Genomic DNA, 25764 nt, shown 5'->3' with positions numbered 1-25764 from the left:
AAAGACCGGTCACCGCCCGGAAGAAGCGGGGGTGGGTCACGCGTTACGACGCGTGTGTAAACCTGAGATTACAATTTCACCCAAACAAGCAAAAGCAAACAAATTTAACGGCACTCGAAACCTCCAGATTTTCACGCCAAGTTTCGGCTCGCCCAATTTTTGCGAAACGTCCATTTCGGTTTTCGGCTCAAAATTTCAACCACGCAACACACCCGAAATCACCGCAATACAGGTGTTTTATGTTGCACGTGATTAATTGTATTAAGGTCGCCGAGCCAATCGGACGGAAGTTGATTGCTTTGAAATTACCTCAATGTATCAAACGTATTGCGTTATAACACATTCCGTGTGTTTACGCAATTCATCGGGCGTCCGAAATTTGGTGCATGGATCGACGCTTCAGTAATCAAAGTTTGGAACTGGAACCGTATGTTTGGAAATATCTGTTTTTTTTTTTTTTTTACATTATGCGGAAATCGCTCCTGGACTTTACCGTACCGGAGGAGGCAGGAATGTCAATCCTGATCTTCCATTTTCCGGCGTGCCTTCTCACTCTTGCACTTATCTAGCCTCTCGAGAAGAAGGCCCCGGAGGCATTGTGTAAGGTAAGGGTTGATGCCGAGCGGGACTCTGGGCAAGAAAAATTGCCTCGCGTCGGATTTAACCCCCTGGGACGAGAGAAGTGACTAGATACTTCTAGATGGCCGCTGCAGGACATGACCTGCAGCGAAAGGAAGGGAAGGCGCCAAAGCGTGCACTTCCTTCATCTCCGTTGGAACCAAGCCGCGAATGTTTTGTGCAAAGAACATTAATTGCTTCCTTCCTTTTATGAGCATCGGCTTGATAATAACAACATAAAACAGAGAAACGACTCTTCACTCGAAGATAATATAGCCATTCTATTCTATATTCGGCTGCAACGAGAAAGCCGCTGCTTTTTCTCTGGCACTCACAATGAAAGTACCCGAGGTGTACCTTGTGCACTGATTTTCTTCGTTCTATGATATGTTGTAGACACATATTTCTTGCGTCTTTATTTAGCCATTCAATGGATAAAAACCACGCCCAAAATTTATCCCCAAAAACTAAAGGATGCAATCCCGATAGTGAATAATGTCCGATTGGTTTTAACAATAAATTTGACGTCATCATCGAGAAATCGTGAGCTACGATTTTTGGGGAAAACTTTAGGGGTGGTCTTTGCCCGTTAAACGGTCGAATTGGCACGTAAAAGACTGCCTGTAATATTTTTTAATGCGCAATAACATATCGCGGAACAAAGAAAAAAAATCTATAAGTTACACCTTGGGAATTTTCCTTAACGTTTTCTACTCGGCGGAAAAGAATTGCTCAGATGTTTTCAGTGTCTCGTGTATAATAAAGGCTATCATTTGATTCGTAGACTTTAGCCAGCCAGCTTTGCGGTACGGAAAGGGATCGGGGACAAATATTGGGGATATCGGATATTAATTACTCGAGTAATAGGGGCGTAATTGGCGGTCCACCGGGATGCGAAACCGCGGAGAGGGCATCGTCTACATACAGGGTGTTGAAATGTAACTGTGGCGTATATATACCTAAGCCTTGTATCGAGTTATTGGAACTTTGTGTGCGTTGATTTTATCACACGGAAGCAACGGAAGAAATTACTTTCATTTCTACATGGGAAATTGGTGATTAATGAGGAGATAGATTTATTTTATGAAAACAATAAATGGCTTCATGGTTACATCGACGTATCCACGAGAAAATGCCCTAACAATTAGACTCGCGTTTCTTGGATGAACCGAGTTTGCGTAGTTTCAAACTGTCAACGCTGAACGTAAAAGGAACTACTTGTTTCCAGATTTCCATTCGACTCAACACGCTCTACTCTCATGGTCATTAAGTTTCCGTGGAAATATGTGTTGGATAGATTAACGCTGGTAGAGTTGTTTCTGACATCCGAGAGCGATGGTGATTTTATGAGATTGGAATTTGTCATTTATTCCGTTATTTCAAACAATCTGTTTAGCTCATATGCAAATATTTTAAGTTTTCCTTTGTAATCATTAACAGGAGCAAAACTTGATTTGTTTGACCTTACGCCTTGTCTGAAATATATTACTTCACACGAATCAGAATCACAGTGTGAAACTTGATACACATTAATTTCCGTTTACTTCTGATTCGAAATTATCGCCGGTATGCATTTCTCACACATATACTCAAACAAAATACATAATTTGAAAAGAGGAAGAAGTGAAATACTCGACTTTCTAGCTTTCAAATTCATTACAATTATACTAATCTAATTACTACTTGAATAATAAATCCAATTACACCTAGTTGCAATCGCTAATAGACCCGGATTACATTAACTATATTCACGTTCTCGTTCTCGCGGCTTCTTATTTTGTCGCCACTATTAATTCTCATTTAATAAAGTGCTCGTAGACTCTCTTTAGTCCGTAGATAAGCTCAGGCACGTGTATTTCATTATGAGATCTAAAAATTACACTACTTCGAAGCGCTTGAAGCTTTACCTAACTTTACCTTGTTTGAATCGTTATACTAAGCATATTTTGTGAGTTGTAAATGAATTTGAAAATAATGTGAGAACAGATTATTTAAAGCAATTTGTCAATAAACCTGTAACCAGATCGAATTTTTCCTGGTTCACGAGTCCGGTACATATCGGGATTTATTTATTTACCGTTTCGCGGTCTAACTTTTCTCTGCAAAACCGGGGTTCTTATTGCCACCGCTTAGTCGAACCCTTTGCGAACTGCGTCCCCCGTTACGGTAGTTTTGAGACTAAACTTTATCGTGCCCAACGATCGTGAAATGACGTAGTATCAGCTATAAGTGCGGTTTACAAATGTTATTGGATCTATAGTGGAATCGCGTTGCGCGTGAAACGCGAATTTGTCCATCAGTTGGAAGAATTTCATGAAAACGTCGCGTTAGATCCTAAAATTATACCTATAGATATTTTTAGTATAACTCTTAAGATTGTTTCATCATTCGCTTAGCCGGCATCGTAGTTAAGGAATTTTATTAACATAGCAAGTGCTCATTATACGGATTTCAAGCCGGAATCCAACCTCGGAAATAATCAAGCCACGACTTGATCCTGAAGTTAAGGGGATACGAGCCGTAGAAATTAAGGAGTTTCTCAAACTGTTAGTCGGTATACATGAGACTTGAAGCTCAAACCCGAAAGCTTCATCCTACGCAGCTGCTTGTTTTACAAATTGAAGTTTCGGATGTTAACGTCACTTCTTTAACATGTACATTTTTTCAATTGGTTTTTGTACCGTTTCCAGTTCAGAATTAACATTTTTCGCTGACAATTCTGGATGCAGTGACGGGCGGAGTTTTCATGTTTTTGAGTCTAAGAAAATGTTGCACTGTTTGAAAATCGAATCGAAAGAAAGTCAATCCGAGCCAATATTTCGATCATTTCTGACCATTGCCTCGAAGCCTCTGACCGATAAACTTTTCTTATCACGGAGCGAAAGAGGCTGAAAGGCGTGAAAGCAGCCGAGGCTAAGTGGGATTTGGGTTTTGGATTATGTGACAAAACTTGCCACTCCGTTACCGTTTCATGAGAAAATTTCCCCGAAGGCATACGTCTCTAAGCCATGAGATGCGCGAGGTGGTCTCGAAGCATCGTGCCAAGGGCAGCAAGTACTTTTGGGACGCGTCTAGGAATGGCTATATTTTTGTTCCAACTGTGCAGGGATTTGCGACAAGACGCGAATGTAATAACGGATGTGAAAAGAACCTGTATAAGATGGAAAAAAAAAAATCACTGTGAAATGTGCGGAGGTTGAATCTGAAATTTTCTTCAACTATAAAAATGTTACCCATTTGTAACTCTTTAGAAACAAGCTTTTATCATTCCCTTCGTAGTTCAGTCGAAGCTCCGTTATTCGTTGAAACAGCTGGCCGTGGTCAGTATTCCCAGAGTGTGTACTTGGAGAAGTAGGTGCTCTTCACAGGCGTTGATACCAAGCTGCGGGAATAAAGCAACCCTTGGCAAAGGAAACTCGCGAAATCATCTTACACTAGTGTCGGTTGGATGGACCTACTTTTAAATTTAGTATCGTTGAAGTGGTGCTAGACACACCCGACTAGAACACCGTACTTTCAGCATGCTTTTACGATGTACTTGCGCAACTGAGTTATACAGGGTGTCTTGGATCAATCCACTTTGCCCACGATTTTTTATCTGCTCGATACGCCGCGGGATGTACGGAAGATTCTGTACCAAATCACCCATCCTGTGATTTCATTGCGCGGTTTTTGCTGTCATTTCTCGCGTGAGAACTAAATTTTATGTTACATATAAGAAGAAAGAAAAAAAAAACAAAAATTTTAAATGTTCCCGATGTACGAAAATTTTGAGTGACGTTTGCACTCAACTTTTATAATAAAACGTAACAATTGATTTTGGTAATTTTAAGTACGATTTAGGAAATCGAACGCGGTATCAATTTTCGTGTTCTCGAAAAACTTTATCATTCAAATTTATTGCTCGTTTGTTGGTGAAGATTGTGTGAGTTTTAAAATTCTCACCGGATGCCTAATACCGTGAACGTGATCGTTGTATAAAAGTTTTGCGGATCTGTACTGTACATGGTTCTAGTAACTGAAAATTGAATCGACTTGGACGAGAAAAAGCTGATAGATGTTTAAATTTAGCGACACAAGGGTTTAAATTTCCACCGTCGCGATGCTTCTAACACTTGGGTTTCAGCGGCGTCAATTAATTTGGTAATTCAAAACCGCCAATAATTTCATCCTCTGTTTGTCATAAATTTCATCGTGTTTCCCAAAAATTCTCGTTAAGAACAGCACTGCACAGACAGGCTTACAACGATTCGCGTCAGTTTCATCGATGCAGTTGCGTATCGCAATAAAATGTTTTCAATTTGATTTTTTGTGGTTTATCGTAAGCTGCGAAAATAACCAACGACTTTTGATCCCTATCAGGTAGTCCAGAATTGCTAACCACGCCGTTGCAGCGCAAAAATTACGACGTACTGCATTTTGATCCGTATACATTCAAAACACGATCTGTCTGTTAAAAACATTCGTCCTTTCGATTCGTTGACTCGTTTTGTGCGAATGAAGTCACACTCGATAAAACGTGAGCGTAACAAAATGCTGTAACAGCAAACACGCATGGACCTGATCAATCAGTGGTGGCTATGGTATCGTACTGTTAAAAAACAAGCGTTACAACAACGAAAACCTCGTTACCAAAGTCACAGTTTATACTTAAAAAATTGATATTCATTACTCACGAGGTAAATGACATTGAATTTACGAAATTGCCAATGGAATCAGGTACATGAGACTTGCTTAATAATTTTCCGTTTCACCAAGCCGGTCGTTTAACGGACATTGCGAAGCTGAAAATGAGTTGTAATTGTCGTAAAAGACAAATCATTCACTGGCCTGTTAAAGGATTTCACCCAAGATAAGACAACCTGCGCGGTAAAATAAATTTTCTGGACTTCTCGGATAGGTACATGTACGTATTCGTGCTTCTAGCTGTAAGAAATAGGAGAAGAAAGAACAAACCGTGTGGTAATAGTTACATTTCACGAAGCGCCGTAATAACACTTCTCGGTGAGTTGTTTTTGCAGTTTATTCCTCTCACGTTGAGGTCCCCGCACCATCTCGATTGCCTCTGTCTTACTTCGTTTCGCGAGTTCGGTTCGTTTGAAGTGGGTTATACCCACCCGCCACGGCGGCGTTCTTTCTTGTTCTCACTTTCAGCCCCCTCTCGTCCCGCTTCCGTTACTCTGTCGCCGCCTCGCCCGTCTCTCCTTCTCGCCATTCCGTTATTTTCCAATCTGCTCCACACCCGATATTGGCTTTATTACATTTCCACGCCCCAATGTCCTTTCGGCTCATCTTTCGCCCTCCTCCGCATCCCCTTCGACTCTTCTCCTCTCGTTCGATCGCCTCTCCTCCTCCTCCCCCCCCCCCCCCCCCCCCGCCCTTTGAAATATAAACTTGTTTCCTCCGGTGTTCAGCCGAGGATTTTCTCTACATCCGATTTTCATAAGCGCCCCTTATACGCCGCCGTGTCACAGTCAACACGTGTTTTCCCTTCCTCTTATTCCGCCACGCATTCCTCAAATCTGAAGATGAATATTTCTCCTCTCATGAAACCTACAATACACGAAGTTATACCTGTACGAGGAAAGAGAAAAAAAAATCATGTCGGGCTTGAATTCATATTCCCCTTAAAGTGATCTCGACCTGCATCTCGCACCCTCCTCTTATTCTTACGCGGCAAACTTCACGTTCCTATCCGTGCAAGGGGTACCGATTTTATAATTATAAGTCGTATATCCTTCCTCCCTGCGATTCGGGGGGTGATTTACACCCTGGTGGGGCCTAAACGTTGAAGAATATATTCTCATTAGAGGCAGTTTTGGTGATGTAAACATTTCCGATAACGCCAATTAACTGACAATAATAAGTAATAACACACGGCCCTTGCACGAGTGTCAATTTATTCATACTTATATATGCATATATCTGGTCACAGTCAGTTGAAAATACAGGAGTAATATGAAACGTTTCCCGAGATCACTGGGGAAATAATTCAATGCGTGAAGGTAAAGAGTGTAACGTTGGATGTTTCTGCGGGAGAAATATGTCCAAGATTTTTCATCGAGCTGCAACGTTGGTAATAGAATTTGAGGACAAAAATTGAAAAATTGTTTGTTCTGTGCAAGCGAAATAAACCATCTATTGATACGCGCGTTATACGAATTATATTGTGTATCCTGCTGGCGTTGATACCTATGGAAGAAGAGAATTTTGAAGGAATTTATTGAGAATACGATAAAATATATTAACAGGTGTTTCGGGTGAGTGCAATTAGTTTCTATATTTCGAACAGCTTTGAATATTTGCAGGAATTGATTTATTATTCTGTTGTTGTCTCATGCTTTCGGCAAATAATTGGAAAACTGTACTCGAATCCTTCATTTTGACGCACTCGATTGTCATTGTCAGAGTGGATTTGAGGTCGGATAAATTATACAGAGTCCGCTTATAAAAATGCAGACTGAGAACTGCTGACAGGTTTTCAATGACGGAAAATAATATCGACTATTCGTTTGTTTTAAACATTTATAATTACATTCGTGACAATCCTTCATTTTGACGCACTCGATTGTCATTGTCAGAGTGGATTTGAGGTCGGATAAATTATACAGAGTCCGCTTGTAAAAATGCAGACTGAGAACTGCTGACAGGTTTTCAATGACGGAAAATAATATCGACTATTCGTTTGTTTTAAACACTTATAATTACATTCGTGACAGGCAAATATTTACGTGAGTATATTTATCCGCTTTTGTGATGCTTGAAGGTTTGAACGCATTGAAATGAAATTGAAAATGACATAATTGATAGCAAAATGGATGCGCACAGAGAGTATAGAACTGTCGAAGTAACAAACGTTTATCATATCGAGATAAATATGATCGAGTAATTTTTCATCACATATTTTGATTATCGATTTAATATATTTTTTCTGACGGTGATGTTTCGCTAATCAACATAGACAAATTATTTTCCGCAAACTGTCAATATTGTTGAATTGCAATTCTTTTCGTTTTTCGTACGAAATGTGTTATACGGTGTTAAGGATATTAGTCGACCAAAAGTTGATACTTATTACTAATTTTATTATAGATAGATAGAGGTCGTTCATTGAGTATTTGTCAAATGATTATATTCTCAAATTACGACGATCTATTCGGAAATACAAAAGTAAAAAAGACGGGATTTGTAAAAAAAAAGTTTCGATATCGATGCTTCATTTAAAATAAAAAGTATCGATTTTTTGGGGCATAACCTCTTTAAGGAATCGGGGCCCCGCATCTCGATTCGAATCGCTGTTTGAGTGGTCAAAGTGGACGAGTCCAAGGGCTCGTAGGACGCAGCGTCCGTATAGATTCCAACCTAAATCCATGCGGGTGAGCGAAGTGAAATTTCGTCTTCGCCAATCCGCCTGAAATCGACGCCCAACTAACCCGATACTCAAATCTTTTAAATTGCGTTCAGATTGGCCCCGCGGCTCAGCCCGCGTAGTGGATATACGTAACGTATCCACCGTCGAAAACGGAATTGCACATCCGGTGCACTACGGGCGGTTTAATTAGAACGTAACTTCATCAATAGGTCCTCTGATCAGGATGGGATCCATCGATTTAGTCGAGGCGAAAGAAGGCTGCGGCATGAGCGCAATTCGCATCACTGAATCGCAGGTTTTGGTCCACGTGACGATGTGTCCGAGGATAAAACAAGAAATTCACTGCCGTATCGTTCGACGGTGTAACGTCGGAATTCCAGCCAGGGAGCGGAGGGTCTGATTTGACTAATCAGTTTAGTACTTGGGCTAACCTGACTTATACCTGCACACTGCAGTGATGAATGTCCGTCTCTACTCTGCCTTCAACTCGAAGGCGGACTTCTGAAATCCAACTTCAGGATCCGCTCGCCGGTTCTCGTTCTTTGTTAAATCTCGTCTCAACGCCATTTTTCATTCTTTATTTACCGTATTTATTCAAGAATGATAAATAAGGCCACAACGCGGCTTTCCTACGCTGAAGTTTCAAGTGCATGTACGCTGAGTGCATTTCGTCAACATCAATGTCTTACGATTCGGTACATTTACCAGAAATCGGTTGTTCGTCGAAAAAATTATGCAGAAAAGTTATGTCAGGGAAATGAAAGCTGCCGGTTAATTTTTCATCATCCGTGTCGAGCTAGAATCCCATCGTTCAATTATTCAGACTAGGTCAACGGATTTGTGCATGGTGAATCTAAGAGGAGTGAAATTCGAGACTGGCTATACAGTGGATCGCAAAGGATTCAATTCCCATCTCTTCGCTAACGTATAATCCGAGTAGATGAATAATTTTTTCCTAAATTTCTCACGACGATTTGACGAACCGCGGTTTCGAAGCCCGCAACGCACCTTTCGCTGTTGGATTATGGTTCGAACCTTGAAAAAATCCATCTATGATTTCCGCTTTATGCGACGACACGTTCAATTCTGGACTGTGAAATCAGGAGAACGGCAGAGAGTTTCAGCGAAAAGTACTTGGCTCACTCAGCGAATCGGTAAAAAGGATCTCGTTCTTTGCTGCGCGGATTCCAATTCGCTCCGAATTGCAGCAGGTTTCTCTTTGTATTCATCGCGTCCGCCGGCGTGGCGTGTGAGAGTATTGCTGACACCGTATTTCCTATTATCTCGGTAAACACGCGGCTCTCGATTATGCATAATTTCTCTCCTGTTTGTTCAGGACGTACCGTCTGTGCAATTTTTCACCGCGTGTAACAGCCGTCACGACAGCATGGTTTCCATGGTTGATAGCTGCACGTTGTGTGCCTGGATTGTTTTTACGCTTTGCGAGAATTTTCCTTTCGTATTAACAATATTTACAACAGTTTCGTACACCTACTTTTCGCGCGTTATGTCAGCAAGACGACTGTTGTGAAACTTCTGAAATTCAATTGAAAACTGCATAATGAATACAGCAATTTCGCAGCAAGGTCTGAATACGCTTGAGAGAACTCATCAGAGAACTGCAGGGTGTAGTTCGAGCAGTTCGAACATACAGTTCTGGTTACAAATTTTCGAAATGCATATTTTATTGCTTCACAATCAATCACAATGGTTAGGTACGCTAGATATTTTCCTCACTCGCGTAGCAACGCCCATTCCCCACCACCTTTCGAAATATCAATTGTTAATACATCACGAGATGTGTCCTCGTTATTGATTAAAAAACCGTTGCAACCGAACGAGGAATATTTTATAATGAATCGGAACAATTCTCGCCTGTGCAGTATATGTATAATGTACAGGCGTAGGCAGAGAAAAAAGTGAGAGAGGAAGAAGAAGAAAACGAAGCTGCTCCAGCAAAATTCTGATCAGCGAACTTGGCCTTTGTGTTGACAATAAGTTTTACTCAGGGAAGAATTTCAATTTCAAATTCACTTCTCGCTTCGCGCGATATTATTCATTTTATGGATATTCTCGAAGCTTGAATAATAATATTATATACATACATATACATGTGTATATATATGTATAATGGGCTGGTCCTTTATAGGGTTGTATTTTAACTTTTATGCTCCGAGGGACTTAAACGTTTTAAAATTGATAAAAAAAAGCAATCCCTGAAAATTTGAGCTCTCTATATCAACTACAAGTTATGTTATGGTAAAAGGTCCAATCGAATCGGATGCTGTTTGTTTCGTAGTTATACTCGATAGAATGTTAATCTGATATAAATTAAACTTTGAATGTTAATCAGCATGTGAGCGCTTCTATTTGCGAATCTTACGGATCACGGCTGTTTTGCAGAGCGTTCGACTCTGTACAAATACATGCACTTTTTATTACTGTCGGTATATTTGTCAACGACTTATTAATTTTCAAAGAACGAAATAAGTTTTTCCTGTGTTATTTTCGTCAGATATTTCGATCACAAAACGGACTATCTTAGTGTTGATATGGAGAGCTTAAATTATTAGGCGATTTTTTTTTTATAATACGAAAGCGTGTGGAGCATAGTCTGGGAGCATAAAAATTTAAACACAACCCTATTAAGGATCACCTTAATGGGCACCTATTGTTACCCATTATCATATGGCGCTATATTCGCTCTACATTGACAAAGGCGGTAATGTAATCTTGTACGATTTTCATCATTTAATTGCGAAGCTCAGCCGTGGGGCAAAGTTCGTCTGATTACGGTAGTAATAAGGTACAGTGCTGGCCGGTTTCACGGCTGACCGAAGCAAAGCTTTACTACTTGCGCGCCAGTTTCACTGATATCCTAGTCGCATGCAGCAGCGGCCGCAGCGTCCCGGGCTTTGACTCAAGGGAATTGGGTTTCTGGTTCGTTCGGACGAGTGATTGCTTCCCCGTTCGATAAACCGGCTTGTGGACGTTGAGATTTGACGAGCAGGGGATAATATTTACACGCCTTGAATGACCGATATACGATAACGATCTGTCGCGTGTATCGATGCGAAGATGATATCACCCTGTGGACACCTTTCATGTAAGACGCGTCTGATGACAATCGGAAATATTACCTATCGTTCTCACCGATGACTGATTGTATAAGTATGTCTTTCAGACGTCCAGTTTTTTTCATATAAACGCCAAGATCGATAGATTTAAAAAAAATATTAGGCAGAAAGAGGGACTGATGCGGTTCTAAGTTACTGCAGAAATGCTCCGAGTCACTATATTGACAGTCCAATTTACCATGGAGAAAAGTTTTAGTTACAAAAATTGAAGTAACGTCAGCAAAAAAAGCAAGCCAGTTATCAAAGTGGTAAATGCAACGGGCATTTTTTTTCCACTCGCACAAATTTTAACGGTAGTTTCCCGGCTGAATCCTATTCTGGCATTGAACGGCACAATGAACTTGTAGTTTGTTTTGTTACTTTGGTTTTTTGATTACCTCTAAATCATTGAAAATATGAAATTATCGGAAATGAAAACTACGGAGAAAATACTAATACTATAATTTCTTTCTTTTCGCTGCACGAATGTCATCGAAAAACGATTCCATGTCACAAATGTCACTTTTAGACTCTGAAATCTACGCGTTTTAGTGAGGTAATTAAAAAGCTAAGCTACACTTTGAACTTTAAACTAAGTCCTAAGTTTTATTCGAACTTGAAACTTGAGTCAAGAAACTTGCACTGAATTTTAAACTGTATTATTAGCTTTGCTAAATTCAAACTTCAAGATTCAAGGACTTCACAAGTCAAGTTACTTTGAACTCCAAGTTAATTAGCGAACGCTGCTATCTGAGCTCCTCGATAAATCGCGTGTCTAATGGCACATGGTTACAAACACCGTTGTACGATCCTTTGCCACCAAAAACGTGACTCTATGACCGAAGATATTTTTTTGTAAAACGAAAAATGGAGTAATGAGTGGAACAATATTGTTGAAATATAAATTCATCGGGATAAGAAATCGCGGCATAAAGTTTTCAGTTTAGCCATTCCCGTGACACTTCGTATTGGCTGTTGTGGTTCGAATTTTGACTTGGCTAATAGCCAGCACTTTTTGTCGTCGACTGTGCTACCGTGAAAGCATTTCTCAATGTTTCGCAATGAGCTTTGTAAGAAGTTGCCGGGAAGGCACTGAGAGGAAGTAAAGAATCTTCGGAAATCCTTAAAACCTCCAGGCTCGAATGCAGTCGACGAACTAGAACAGAATCCACCACCGAATACTCGGTTCTGTTGGCAGACCGGTGGCTGGAAGGCGGAAGTGAACAAAACCCGGGGATGCGACGCACAATAGTTTTCGAATCAATGCCGCCATCCAACCGTGCCGTTCTCCTATACTTGCCTATAATCAACCCGGTTTCCTAAGCTTTCCGCTAAGTGACGGTATTGAAAGCCCGGAACTTTTCTGAGCTCGTAACCTAATTGAACCAAGAAATCAACTCACCCGATGTGCGATAAGTAACCAGGGGTGATGGTGCTTTTTGTAAAGCTGTTATCATTGATTGTATCACTCGGTCTGCGTACTCGAAATGCGGATGTTTTTTTTCGCAACTGCGGAATCCGACGACGTTATTCAGGGGTTTTTCATCGGACTCATCGCCATACGTCATATCGTAGAATAGCCATTGTCAGATATGTTCAAGCAATCGAGCAAGGCTTTCGACGTATAATATTACCACGGTAAATCTCGCTATCCTCTCAGCTGACTCGCGTATGAGTAAAGTGCTGAAAGCTCGATTCTGAAGCACTCAAATTTCATTGACTTGAGTAGGCTCAAGTGAAACGAAACGAGACGAGACGAGACGAGAGTTGGCGATACGAGAAAGAGATTCTCCAGAAGTAAATAAGGATAACGGAGAACGGTGCATATCTTAAGCATGAACATCGGTGAGTCGAAAATTGAAAGCCGAGAGTAATATGTGTTGCGGATGTTTTTCCTCTCTCTATTTCTCTCGCGAAATTTGAAACCTGATGGAAAGTGGTGTGCGATTTCCTGAGAAATTGAGATGAAAATTGGGCGGTATCGCTGCGAGACCCGGTTTGGAATTCTCTTCTCTTGAAACTCGATTCCGATATACATTCGTCGTGAAATCACTCGTGCATATTTTCGAGTGAAGCAATTTCATCGGCACGTTCCGAAACCGCGACGTCCATATATGCGGCCCTCTATAAACTGGCAAACTTCACATTTACGGACGATGTGTGCGGCGCAGTGGCAGGATGAATCGGGATGGTGTCGCAGTGCAGTAACCAGTCATGTCTCGTGACGCAACTGCTCAAACTAGTAACACTAGTTACATACCGAGAAGTTGGTGACTGGGGGCCATCCGATCCACATTCGCTTGTAAATTGTACCTCAGGAAAATCGACTGGAGAGAACTCGGCGCGAGATAATCCCTCTGGATTTACCTGCGGTCACACGTTTCTAATGAGGGAGGAAAGAAAAGTGATTAAAAACGGCTGAACGTTCTTACCGGGGATGAAAAGGACGTTTTTATTCGATTACATTATCAACTTGCGGTACCGTGAAGCCTCCAGCTTTTTGCAACATTATCACCACCGAGACGAGGCCTGGTTCTTTGCTCTTGCCCAGTGATTCGTTACGCCGGTTAAGTCGGCGTTCTGCATGCGTCATCGATCATTTGCTTCATCCTTGTAACTTGTGGGAGATAAATTTCCCCCGAGTATCACACGCCCACGGTTTTTAGGTTCCGGAACAGCAAAGCGTTTCGGGCCGTACTGGTAACTGGTGCAGTAAATAGAAACAGACTTTCATTCCATTAGGAGGCGACCCTTACGAGTGATTCTAACTCCGAAGACTGCAGGGGCAACTGGTGTCTATTACGATACTCGTTTATTACCGAGTCTATAGTTGGGTAACTCACCGTGAAAGCTCATTCAAAATTGTAGGTATGTAGGTAGTTGTCATGCCGGATTACGGTCTCTCATTTTAGGGACGGTCCTTTGGGGGTTGAACACCATTTGACCATCCCGAATGACAGAGAAAGAGTTTCCGGGCAAGCTGGCAATTTGCCTCGACTGAGGAAGACCCGATTAGCTAAGCAGATTTACTCCGGTCGTGAAGAATGTGAAAACAAAGGGGTAAAATGTGCACGAGGACATTCTTCATCTCCCGAAGAAAGTTTTTGTTCATTTCATTTTGATTGTAAACGTTATCGAAGATGGGAATGAAGTTTTTGGTTACGAGTCGGTTCGGGGCGACTCTGTGCTTGGCGGAGGCGTAAAGTTGACTCGAACGAGACCCCAAAAGTATTTTATGGGAATTAAGATATTATCGGATATTCGTAAACGCGATTAAAGGGGATATGCTCGTGTTTCCGTGCCGATGAAATATGGACCGGTGATAAATCAACGTCAGGCAAAAAATCGTTCGGTTGGCACTTAAATATGCGGGACGAAATTAAAACTCACCACCGGCAAACGGATACGTGTAACTGAAATTTTACGGCGTTCAGAAATTTGAAATGCGTAATATGCGTTGCCTCGTCGTCCTACCAGCGCGAAAAATCCTGTCCAGACTCCTCCGTGAAATTACGTTGCACGCAGTTTCAACATCGAAAACTGCGGAGTCTGCGGATTGGCGAATTTCCAGAAGTAAAAATAACGATCCCAATTAAAAAATCACTCATGCTGACACCGGATGCTGAACATCAATTTGCGACAACCTTCGCGACTCTTGCATCCATTCTAGAGTTAATAACGCCAATTTACTGCTTTCAGAAACCTTTTTCACTTTTGTCTGATGGTGGGTAAAAAAATTGTTATCCTATGTAAAATGTACAGGTTTTGCCGTAAAGATAAAAACGGCAATTATCGTCATCAGAAATTGATGCCGAGCTACTTACACCTGCATCCTGAATCCTTGCATTATTAAATTTCACGTCACTGTCGCTCAGTTTTAACGGACGTCAATCGAAACTTGATTAATATGAATTCTTTGCTTCTGTCGCAGCCGTCTTTCGACGAATCCTACCCGCGAGTGCTTGAAGCTATTGTGAATTCCTTTACTTGAAATTATCCTAAATGAATTGTATAATTGTTTGAAAAAGTAATTCAAATTTGATTCATTCAGTTGGCATTGAGTTTACGCTCCTTGCTTACGTGCCAATTTACAAACCTTAAAGCCACGTGGATGTACCGAGGGGATTGTTTCACTTGTTCAGCCTACAACAATATCGTTATGGAATTCGTTTTATAAACTCCGTTTCTGTAATTGATTTTCCACTTTGGATTTTGTGGATTTATAATATCAGGGCAAAACCAGTCTTCCCCTTTCTGCTTGGAGATTATTGCGTCAACTTTCTCCGAGTATGTTATTATACATGGATTATGAATACGTGCATCGCGGGTTGATGCTGCCTTTAATCTTTTACATCTCTGGGATTCAGGCTTCAATAAATATATTCCTTTCGTAAAACTTGGTCCCAATTGATGGAAAACAGAATCTTGGTTTTATTTTCATTTCATCGAAATGAACGAAGACAAATATTTTTCTCTCATTCAGCTGGCAGTTTTCGTAGCCCGCTTCCACGCCTCTCCCGTTTTATGTTTTACTTCCTCTCTTATGGAAGAAAATTTTCGAGGACGTTCAAAATCGATTTATATAAATCGTCTATGGAAGATGATGACTTGGATGATGCCTTTCAAATTCGATGTACCTACCGTTTCAACGCGAAGCCTTCCGCAATTGTAGAACGATTTTGAACGCGATGTGAAGTCAAAAAATTCTCGAAGTTGCCGCACATGCAATTAACCCAAACTTTTCAAACTTTTTATCAAGAGTGCAATGCAGCACTCGTTAATCGTGCCAGAGTTACAATATATTCGGGTTAGTTTTCCGAATCCACAAACGTGTCAACTGGAAGGTAAAAATTAATCATGCAAATGATTTATAAAAAGCATGCGAAAGTTTGTGCAACGCGAATAAAAAGTACGTGAAAGGGAGTGAAACCTCATTTTATTCATGCCCCTTTCGGCGCGTATGAAAAGCTTCGGCCAGCAGATGACATAATGTTCCAGAACCTTTGACAGCTCAAATGTCCCTTTGAAATTTTTTTACTCACGTACATATAATGTAGGTGGATGCGCCACCGAAAAAGTACATATTGAACGAGGTTATAACGAGTTGTCCTGAAAATCACAAATTTATTAGACTCCTTTGTGTCTGAAAAGCCGGGAGATTTCGGTGGGGAACGTCAGCTGGGTCCTCGACGGGGTTAAAGTGGGAAAACAATGGAAGGGTAAAGGTCAATATCTTGAAAAGAGATGAATGGAGTGTGAGAGTGACAGCGCGAGCGGGAGAAAAGCTCCCTGTAAACACTCGGGATGCGCGATGCAGGTATAAGACTTCTTCCACCCATAAGAAGCGCATTAGTGACTCTTCGGGAAGTTTCGGCTATCAATACTTTGGGAAAGTCCGAAGAAAAGTAAAGCGGAGCAGAGCGCAGTACCTACCATAGTTTTCGCAAACTATTCTCCCTGCCCGCACGCGAATCCGGACGCTTAAACACAGAGCCCCATTTTTATCACGAAAGTCACGAAAACTTTTCGCAGACTCAATTCTAAAAGCGCGTTTATATGTATACGCATATAGAAATGTACAGATCGGAGAGAATTTTCCTTCCCGTCTAGATTCTCCGTCGATTACATTGTGTGTACAGGCTATATATTATACTGTACACTTCGTCAGATCACGGCCAGTGGACGAGAAGTAACGTTTTTCGGAAACGGAGCTGATAGCGAGCTATCAGCAGCACCGAACCCTGCATTGTACAGCTTCTCGACAGTGGTGGCTTTTGATTCGTCCTTGGAGTTTCCGCCGGAAACCCTTCGCATAGACCGCGGACAATCCTCCAAATTGAATGTCAATGCCAAGACTTGAAATGTGCCAAGGGTTCATGGTCTGCCTCGGGTCAGATAACCGTGGGACCTTAGATTGTGCCAGCATCACACTATACGGATGTACGCGGCTTATTCCTATCGCGGAATTTACTGTTCGCCAAGTTCCTTTGTATGTACCGATATTGCCACATATTATTCATCCTGAATTAGCACACGTGGATTTGTTAATCATAATGTCAGGGTAAGAGGTACAATAACTACTGACCGTGTTGTGTCATTAAGGATGAGTTATCGACGTGTACGTTTCATATTTGCCTGTGTCGCAATCAGTCACCCTGAGCTGTCAATAACCATACCTATTCACCCTTCTTCACGTATTCAATCACCACCTATTTTCAATTCCACGCGGTTTTAATTTTCATCATATGCAGTTACGTCGAGGCTCAGAAATACAGTGCGACCGAGTGAATTTTCACTTATTGTTTAACGTTAACCACGCTCGAGCATCAGTGATGCAAGTAATCTGGAGATAGCGCCATTATAAATGCGGAGTCGAACAAAGTTATCTAAAAATTTTTATATCTTACGCGAGATTAACGTCAGGAAATCCATTCCTACGATGAGTGGTAATTCAATTACAGTAATGCGTTGCTTGGTTTTGTTGTTGCGGGAAATAAAGATTCTTTTGATTATTTGTATTTGGTATTTCGTGTAGAATCGTGCTATCTCCAGCTTTTCTTGCTTCAGTGATGCGTGAGCCTGGATAATGGTAAAAATTAGTGAAATTTGACTCGGTCGGGAAAGACTGACTACAGCGTCCTCTCAAGACCAACTCGCGAACTATATTCTGCTCTCATTTTCTCATCAAGGAGACAAAAGGGAGCCTCCTCTCTTTAATACGTATCAAATACTTCGCAAATGATACTTGAAATTGTAAGCTGGGCTCCTGTTCGAGCTCGAATAGAGGACCGATTTCAAATGTCAGGGTCCACTTGGTGGAATCAAACGGTTTAATTTTCGGACGAGAAAAATGAAATCGCTGGCAATACCTTTTCGATTCGTCGGTATCCTCTCCAAATTGTGAAGTAAACCGAGAAGTACTCGTTTATAATCCGGCTGCCTGAACCAGGCCTGGTGCAGAAGCCTAACTCGATCCCTTGTCTGGTTGTAGGTACTGCGAGGGCAATATATTTGCCAGATGCAAAGACAACGCCGCGGCGTTATTTTTAAGATTATTCAAATCGCGCACCTGATGCGACATTCAACGGCAATAAATTAGGGTGCCAAGGGTAAGTCGCTGCAGCCTCGCGTCGAGTCTCGTTGGATGGGATGGAATTATACTTTCGTTTAAAGAGATATTCGAACAAAGGTATAGCTCTAAATTGTCCAGGCATATCCATCGCAAGACTTTCCCTCATTTTTTCTTTTCATATTCCCATTTTTCGTTTTCTCGCGAATACAGTTAAATAATAAAACGTTCAACCCAGCAAGCAACATCACTTAACAACTATGTAGCCAAACTTCCAGACTCTAAGCTTTTCTCTCCGCGGTTCACATCGTTTTTCTACACATCTAACGAAAACTTACACGAGTTTACAACAGAGTTTGGATGGGTCGCGGTTCTTCTTTCCCAGACCAAAACCGCCTGTCACGCGTGCAGTTCGCGGGGTCGCGACTCGAGCTACCTACTTTAAGGTACCGCAAACTGGCCGTTAAAGTTAACTACGAGTGAAATATTCCCTCCTCCGCCCCCATTCTGTGTACCGTGCTACCTTCTCATTCTCAGGCACGGGTAATGGCTTTCCAACCAAAAGAGCTAGAATCGCCCCGCCTGTTGTGCACCATGATCAACGTATAACGTTTTACATTGAGAAATAAACGGTTACGTCATTATATTTGGTCACTTTTCGAGATAACGCCGAATTGCGGATCTACTCGCGTCAGTTGGAATAGAATCTCTCACGTCAGTTTTGCGGTTGAGTTGTTGCGGCGTCTGTGTTTCAAAATGGCGTCCCACAGTGGAGCGTCGGTTTCGTAATTATACCCGCGAATTCATTAATTCCAAAAGCTTGTGATAAACAACAGTTGTAATAAAGACATCGCAGTGGGTTTTACGGCCAGTTTAAGTAACCTAATTCGCCCTTTTTAATCACCGTGAAATTTCAACGTCGTACGAACGTGTACGTAGGTAGGTAATACATGTAGAAAAGTGATTCGTTCCCTGAACCGTCCTTCGCACAGTTAATGCTCGGCCCTTATTGTAAGCGATCTCTGCCAACGAACAGCAGTCGAGGGAAAGATTAGCTAAGCGATGCAGGCTTTAATAAAGTTGGGCACGTCCTCGTCCCCTTGAAGGCCGAATTAATTAAATTATTAGTGTATTAAGGTAAGCCTTGCCGGATCCTGCGGCTGACTTTACAAAATTTCCTCCGGTTTCTCCGACTTCGCGACATCGTTGATATCTGTGTCGCAGTGTAACTTTAGCGCCGCTTAAGGTTCGCCGGTGCATTCTAAACTTCCGTCACGACGACGCCTGCAGGCACACGTAATACTTTGGGAAATTCCTCAAGTTTCAAAACCACTTGCAGCTGTATTACAAGACAATATGCCGCGTGTTTCGTGGATGCCGTGTACACAGCTGGGTAAATTTTCATTATTAATCCCTGTTGTTTAGTGTCTAGAAACGAATAATTACGCTTTCTCGCAATAACTCATGCAGGAACTTGAAAAACTATAGCAGGAGTTATGTGAAAAAGTTATCGCGAATAATTCAGCTGTTTATCACTCACTGGCATGGAAACAGCGTTCGAATAGTGAAATAATTAACGCGTGTGGGTTGATAAATTTATTTTCACTAATCGTAAGAAATAACGTGTACTGTATAACATCGTTTGTAATAATTCCTTCTCGCAGAATAAGTCGGCGGAAATGACTCGAACCGTTCGTTCTTCTTTGCCATTAAAAGATTTGAGTGAAAAGTTTTTTGGATGATATCCAGACACGTTCATCTCGACACCATCGGAAAAGACCGTAGGAATTGAAGATGATGAAGAATTCGATATTGATTACTCTCAATTTCGAAGTTTGAACATCACAATATACATATATGTATGACTTCTTCGAAATCTAAGAAATAATTTATCCACTATTACTGCAAGTTTTCACTATTGCGGTATTTCGGTAGTCACTCTAGAGTTTCTTATTTCAACCGAGTTATCGGTCTCGTTTTTGGAACCACGAAGAACAATTAATTCATTTGGTATCAGTTGATTTGGGGGGTGTTTTTTTATTTTTTTTTTTTTTCTATGAAAATTTCACAAATCTCAAATTCAGCGCGACGCGACGGCGGGTTGAATTGGAACGAGACTGTGGCTCGAAAAGATGTGACTTTCACTCGAGTCTTTGGATCCGTGCTTTTCGAAATTAACGCTTCCCTGCAGCATGTGCGGATCCGTATAGAGCTGCAGCTTAAGCCGATCCGTGTCGTAACCATTATCCCGCAGGTTCCTCGTGCTCCGAATGTGATTCCTATCGGGTAAGAACCCGGTGAAATCGTCTTATCTCGGTTAGTGTAACGGAGGCAGATCCCGCCTCCGAGGTCTGAGGTGGATATATAAGCCGCGTGTATAAGTCGGACGAAATGCGTAAGGTGCCGAGCTGGTGAATTCCATTCGCATTACCGGGCTCGCGGGCTTCGGCCGCATTCTTCAGGCCGTAAGAGCGAGAGGGTCGGCCAATTATTGCTACCCTCGAAGCAGGATTATTATTAACTATACCGCTGAATTCCTTGGAGGAAATATCGGGAAACTTAGAGAGGAGATAAAACCGCAGCCGGGCGAATAGGGCACGTGTATCGATTCGACGTGAGCAGATTCAAGCTCGACATGTGTGTCAGGAGTGTCGCCCTCGCCCTCCTTCGCCCTCCTTCGCCCTCCTTCGCCCTCCTTCGCCCTCCTTCGCCCTCCTTCGCTCTCCTTCGCCTTCGTTCGTCCTCCGATCCCAAAGTCCGGGGGACGTCGCGACGCCTAACCAGGATTTCGAATTGATAGAAGTTGGGAGCCGCAAAAATTCCTTGTCCCTTGGGAAGAAGAAGAACCCGCGCTGCTTTCCACCGGGAATCCACGCAATCAGGCGTGGGTTGCGTGTCATTTGACACTGCGACGGCTACCCTACGAAAGGCCAGGGTTACACCCTTTGCCGTGTTTATTCCTATTTCGTGACCCGCCTTTTATACCGTCTCTTGACGTAGCGACGCTGTTTGGCTTATGAATTCCGATGCTGCACCTCGGCTCGCACATTTTTGTTTAGATATCGTAGGGAATAGACATCGACCGGTTCACCGATTTTCGGCCAGCTTTTCAAGGCAAAAGTTTTGATTGCGCTGCAATTCTGATATGTTATCACAACGTACGTAAACTATTAAGATATTACGATGTTAATCCAGGTTTTAAGCTTTGCCGTTTACTAAAACTACATCAACCAAATTTATTGTCTTCTTGAATTAAGCATCTATCTTCAAATCTTCGGAACTTGTTGCGAACCGAGAAAATATAACCCAATTCCTTTTTAATGTGAAAAACTTCGATCTTTCTGAGACAAAAACACGGTAATATTTTACATTTGCAGTTCTGTATACGTTTATATTAAGTACCAAAAGATAAACAGTTTTAATTTTTTTGTGTGACAACGTGGACATATTGATTCATATCCTGAAATATTTTAGAGTTAGGTGAAAACAGGATCGTATGATTGAACGGATATACATATTTCAGCGACCTCGAGTTTTCTGAATACGTAATTCTGTATCTCTGACAGGATATTTATTGAACGATTTAATTATTAGCTCACTTTCATGCACCTCTTAGAATTTTTTGGACGTATAAAAAAAAAGTGTTGATTTTTTTGGCAGAAAAAGAATAGAAACAATATTTAAAAGAACGGATTATTTGGATTAATAACGAATTCTTGGGGGATAGCGACAAAAATACGCATTTAAAGTACTAAAAATGACAAAAATTCGCCTTTCTGGCAATTCGTACATATCTGGTTCGAAACAGGTTTCATATTTGAAAAGTTGACACTTCTTAGCACAAACACATATTCATGTCCTGTTTCTTTTTTACCCAGGACAATCAGTGTTCAAGATTCGAAGACAACGGTTCAATGCGAAAACGTGGGGCAATTGACGGAGTTGGTGTTCCTCGTTAAAGGTAAGGCCTGAAAGTCTGAAATTTATTGTTGGAGGATATATTCATCTTATTACGCAGTATAATGCACCCACGGCTGCAGCCAGATTAAAATTCTCGCCCTAAAAAGCTGGTCGAAAGTTGACGAATCGGTTCGTATACGGTGAACAAAATATACCGCAGCATACATGCAGCGATGATTGGCGGTTTGGTGAAGGGCAAAGGTCGCAAGGGTCGAATGGCGGAGAACCACTTACTGGATATCCCGCAGGAGTGGTAAACAGGACGCCCTGCGGAATACCAATGCTTAAAGAGCACCTAGCGCTGTTCTCGATTCTGAACGATTCTTCCTTACTTTACTTTACTTGACTTTACTTTCGGTGACAGAACCTCGGGGACTCGGATAGCGGAAATGGGGGTTCGGAGGAGGGAGAGAGAACCGGAAGCCCGCGATAAAGAGGACCGAAAGAAGATCAAAACTGAATTGAGCCGGCCGAGCGTTGCGCCGTACTCGGAGAAGAGCTTTTTCCTCCCTATTCTACGAATTTCACGCGTCCTGTGCCCATGCATATTCATATTTATCAGGAATCACGCTATCGAGGCAATCGCCACAGCCGTGTTCTTATTATCCTCGCAGCGTCTCACATATTTGATGATTTGATGAAATTTTTCCCACCGATCGTTTGTTAATGACGAAAATATTATCAAACGTTCTGAAAACCAAGTATTCACCGGATGGTATGCAATGGTAATTCATCGTCAGCTTTAAATCGAGTTTCAATTTCTTTGCGGAATTTCTGAATTTTGGCTTATGTAAAAAGTATCATCAATAGGTGACAATATGGACGCAGGTTACACAATTTACCTGACAGCTTCATTGAATCGAAATGAAACGAGGAAACGAGTTTTCTTAGGGTGTTGTAAAGCGGAATTGAGAGTAACGATGACCCCTTGAAAGCTCATGTATAAAACGAGAGAGGACGGCACATGGCGGCCAATAAATTATTCAATCGGAAGGTAGCGTATCCGCCACACGTGGACAGGTTAATTCAACTTTATACCGTATAGCTACTCCGCAATAACAAGTTTACAACTGAGGAATTAAATTAGCAGTTGCTGTCGCGACGAAAACTTTTCGCACGCGGCGGGTAGACGTATTCCGACTTAATTTGAAAAAGAAAGTAGAAGAAAACGAAGAATCAGAATTAAACAGAAAATGAGAGAGGAGCGGAGAAAGAGTACGTGTGTGTGAGAGAGAGAGAGAGAGAGGAGGAGGAGGAGGAGGAGGGATTAAAGAACGAAAAATGAGAGTGAGCGAACGAGAAGAGCAAAAGAAAAGAGAGGCGGTGAGAAAAAAAAAAGGTAAAGTAAAATATCTCTTCGTTGGAAAAATTCAACGTGCGCGCACGGAGTAAATCGAGTGAGAAATGTTTTGACGTGGACGATAAAAGGCAAGATGGACGCATCCGGGCAGAGATGAGAAAAACATCTCAACGTGTCTTTTTCAAATAAAATCGAATTACCTTTCACGTCCGCGGGTCCTTGGAAGCTGGGCGAAAGGAAATCGATGAGAGGTGAGACAACGCGTCGCGTCGTCTTGAACACTTTTAAAAGCGAGACTGGAGCAGCATTTATACCGCGACGGCAGTGTGGCGGCGAGGAAAAAACAGCTATCGAAAAGTTAATCGTCGTCTTGCAAACCGACGCTACGCGCCGCGTCACCGATAAAAAGTGATTGGGCTATAATAGAAGACTTTGCGGGCTTCAGGTGAACCTCCACATCTCTAAGGGCGCTCTGTCTTCCCTCAGGATTCTCCCGACGTTCTCTGCGATCACTGCAATTCCAGGTAACGAGACTCTACAGTGTTACTGTCCGCGTTGTATCCCAGAGGAATCATGGCTGCAGTTCGTTTTTAGTGAAACTACACCTTGGCGGTAGTTGGGAGTCGAATTTTACGGATTCAGCTTGTTTCTTCTTGCATGCGAAACGCGTCTTTGCTGCAGGCGGTAAGGTATGTGCCTTAATTTTTCGATCATTCGCTGTGGTTGTAGGGCAAAAGTTGGGAATTTTCACTGATTTCATTAAGAGGCGCTCGAGCATTGCGTATTTATTTATAGAATCGTTGTATCGGTAAACTTGTGGTGGAGATCTCTTGAAAAATGCAAAAATTTAAAATATTGTAGATTTATAAACAGAAACCTTTAAATGCCTTTACAATGGTTGAAAATTTAGTAGATTCGTTCGAGTTTACTCGACGATTACTTATTCGATTCAGTAGTCAATTTAATATTGCTATTTATTAATTATAATCAACATCGATGCAATATTGTAAAATTGAATATTCAGCGATACCAGCATAATAAAAAAAAAAAAAGATTTTGATCAATTCATAGGAAATAGTTTTTTTAAACGAAGTGAGCCATCTTGGAGTGAAATCGACCAAATCTATGAAATTTTTAACAAGCTTGAAGCGATTTGAAATACCGCATCGAAATCTGAACTTTTGTCGATGAGTTCATCACTGGTTTGCAAATTTACAAAGCGATCGGCCGTTCCCTTGCATGTTATAAGACAGTTGAGAATCCATGACACGGGGAAACAAGGACTGATCGTCAGATTTATCGATCGATACACCCCGCGGGTATGAGGCACTTTTGGAAAGCCGGAAGTAGAAAAAAATTTAAGAGTCGCCTAATGGAATCGGGGCGAAGAGTCAAGTCATACCTTGAGCATTTCCACATTATAACTCGTAGAAGGTTTTTCTGCATTATTAAAGCGGATGCGTCGTCAAAGCGAACGTAGAAAAAAAAAAAAAAAAAATTGCCGTAGCGATGCATTTTTCACTTCGTTCCCCATCCGGGTCCCCGATTTTGAATCATAAAACGAGTGTCGGGGCCGAAGCTTGCAGCAAAACTGCGCGTAACGGGGGTCGATGAAACCTTGTCCCGGATCAGTTCGTCCGTTCTTATCGAGTCCAGCCACGCTTCCACGTACCTTGTATGCAGTTATATCACGGCGATGTACTAACTTCACGCTTTAAAAGTGAACACGTAAAGGGGCGCGAAACACGCGAGCCGATAAAACGCGGGAAACCGGCGCGTTGAGGAATGAAGAAATTTACGTTCGGAATTTATTTGCATGCCGGGGTGAAACCTGCCCCCTCAAAAAGATATACGAGAAATTATTTTCCGTAAACAATTTACGATCCCGGTACCCCGACTTTTTCCCCACCGCGTAAATATAATTTATCACAATTTCACGCATGCAGATTATAGGTCCTGCCATGCCGCAATAAAACACCCCTTGGTGTAACTGCGAGCTTTATGCTTCAGTGCTTTCTGGTCAGCGAATGCTCGGAGCCGATGTTTCAACGTGTTGAATACGAATCGAAGCGGTAACGAGCCGTCGAAGATAACCGCGCGCACCTTTGCTCGCGAAAAATTAGTTTCAGCAAATTCGGTCGCCTTGTTTTCGCCGATCGTCTCGATTCGCGAATAATAGCCTCGTCGCCTCGGATAATAACGATGGCGGTATTTTCAAAGCCGGTCTCTTCGCTTTCGAGCCTTCCGCGCCACTTCGGAATGTTGACTGAGCGATCTTGTTAAAACGGGATAACACCGCATTGTCTGAAAGCCTGCCTCAATAATAATT

At 41.9% G+C, this 25764-nt stretch overlaps 1 long non-coding RNA gene across 1 annotated transcript in view; it reads left to right on the top strand.

Annotated features, from left to right (window-relative positions):
• LOC124293263 overlaps positions 1 to 22575 on the top strand; it is a 35092-nt gene extending 12517 nt beyond the window's left edge. The window contains exons 2-3 of the long non-coding RNA XR_006903176.1: positions 22054 to 22136; positions 22500 to 22575. This is a non-coding gene — a long non-coding RNA (uncharacterized LOC124293263). The remainder of the gene's footprint in view (positions 1 to 22053; positions 22137 to 22499) is intronic.
• Positions 22576 to 25764: the final 3189 nt, after the last annotated feature.

This window comes from Neodiprion lecontei, chromosome 3 (assembly GCF_021901455.1).
Source record: "Neodiprion lecontei isolate iyNeoLeco1 chromosome 3, iyNeoLeco1.1, whole genome shotgun sequence".
NCBI classification, from domain to species: Eukaryota; Metazoa; Arthropoda; class Insecta; order Hymenoptera; family Diprionidae; genus Neodiprion; species Neodiprion lecontei.
The sequence above is the reverse complement of the archived record's forward strand: the minus strand, read 5'-3'. Positions and strand labels throughout refer to the sequence as shown.